This window comes from Cetorhinus maximus, unplaced genomic scaffold (genome assembly GCF_964194155.1).
Source record: "Cetorhinus maximus unplaced genomic scaffold, sCetMax3.hap1.1 HAP1_SCAFFOLD_651, whole genome shotgun sequence".
In the NCBI taxonomy this organism is placed as follows: domain Eukaryota; kingdom Metazoa; phylum Chordata; class Chondrichthyes; order Lamniformes; family Cetorhinidae; genus Cetorhinus; species Cetorhinus maximus.
The window spans coordinates 10,029-11,888 of record NW_027596593.1 but is presented as its reverse complement, the minus strand read 5'-3'; the positions used below and the strand labels follow the sequence as shown (position 1 = coordinate 11,888).

General features: G+C 52.1%; 1 pseudogene; it reads right to left on the bottom strand.

Moving 5' to 3' along the window:
* Positions 1–1,466: 1,466 nt before the first annotated feature.
* On the bottom strand, positions 1,467–1,642 carry LOC144674412 (U2 spliceosomal RNA; annotated as a pseudogene).
* Positions 1,643–1,860: the final 218 nt, after the last annotated feature.

Here is a 1,860-nt window from a genome sequence, read left to right as displayed (position 1 = left end):
ATGATTGCCTCACTGCTCCCAGATTCCAGGGGCTGTGGTGCACTGGCCTCCTCAGGTTGCAGGCAAAGTTGGGGTGCGTTGGTCTCCTTGTTGTCTCCAATTTTCTGGAGCTCGGGTGTCTCGTCCTCCAACGCCCTGGAGCTTTGCCGCCTCTTCTGTCGGTGCCGCTCTGGCACTTCCTCATCCGAAGAGCTGCTGCCCTTGTCATCCGTGTCGGATGGGAGACGCCTCTTGCCGCTTCTCTGGGAAACGCCTTTGCTTCTTCTTCGCTCCCTCTTACTTTTCTTGTTCTTCACCGTCCGCCACTCCCCCTGCTGCTTTTCCACTGCTGCCTCCTCCTCCATTGATTCGCTGTCCTGAGGACTGGAAGGTTCAGGGGGTGGTGCTGTTGATTGGCTCTCTGTTGCCTCAATCTCTTTCTCCACCTTGTCTCTCTCTGTGTCCTCCTTTGTCCCGTTGAGCTCCCTGGGGGCCTTGGTGGTTGGAGTGACACGGAACATTTCTTCTGCTTCCCCGTGGTCGGCTTTGGCTGCCTGTGCGTAAGTACGGCAGCGTTTGGGGCAGGTCCTGTAGAGGTGACTTGCCTCGCCACACAGGTTGCAGCACTTGGCCTGTTTGCAGTCTTTTGTCTGGTGCCCTTCCTGTTTGCAGATCTTGCAGAGGGAGGCGCTGCAGTTGGCCGCCACATGACCAGCCTTGCCGCATGAGCGACAATGCTTGGGTTGCCCAGCGTAGACCAGGTAGCCACGGTTTCCCCCGATTGCGAAACTGGAAGGAGGGTGGAAAATGGCTCCCTTACCATCGGTCTTTAGCGTGACCTTAAACAGGCGTTTGCCTGTCCAGATCCCCAAGTCGTCTCGAATCTCGGTGCCGCTCCCCACCTTATCGAAGTACCTGGTGAGGAAGGTGACCACGTCGGCGACAGGGACGAAGGGGTTGTACACATGCACCATCACCTCACGTTCCCGTTGCAACGGCAGAGAAAAGTGCGGCTCCGCCGTCAGGATCTTCATCTCCGGCAGGTCTCTCTTCTCCTCGAACACCCTCAGGAGCCGGACGCAGTCTGCCACTTGCTTGAACGTGACGTCGAAATAACCACCTTTGCGGGAGTCGTGCAGGGTGAAGATCTCCGTAGCTTGGAAGCCGCACGCCTTCAACAGGATCCTCCTGGTGAAGAAGCCCCGATCCATAGGTGATCCTCCTTCGTCGCTGTGGTTCACCGTGACTCGGACGGTGATAGGTAACCCACGGTATGAATTCGGATTGCGATTGGTTATCGCCCTTCCATCCCGACCTTGCCACGGCAGGACCATGGTGTCGCTCCTGCAACACTTGATCTTAGCCAAAAGGCCGAGAAGCGATGAGAAAGAAAGAAAGTTGTGTTTTGAAAGATGTGCATGTTGAAAAGTAAAGAAAGCAGATGTTTGTAAGAAATCTATTTTTAGCATTGAAAATCCCCTGGAAAGGGGTGGTGCACCACTCCCAGAAATACTGCAATACCGGGTCGATGCGTGGAGTGGACGGAGCAAGCCCCTATTCCATCTCCCTGCTCCAAAAATCAATTTAATATATGGTCCCCAGATAAGGGACGTATCAGATATTAAACTGATAAGAACAGATTTTTTTTTTTTTGTAAAAATATACTTTATTCATAAAAATCTTCAATCACATTCAAAACCATTTCAAAAACAACATTACAAGGGTACAATCCAGGTTAAACTTTTACAAAATGTATCACCAGGTGCATCAGTACAAACAATATTACAGTCATTTACAGCCTTTCATTTTGATCTGTACAGCCCGAGGGGCTCTAAACAGTTCCCAGTCTCTCGGTGCGCTGTGGTAGAAAGGTCTTAGACA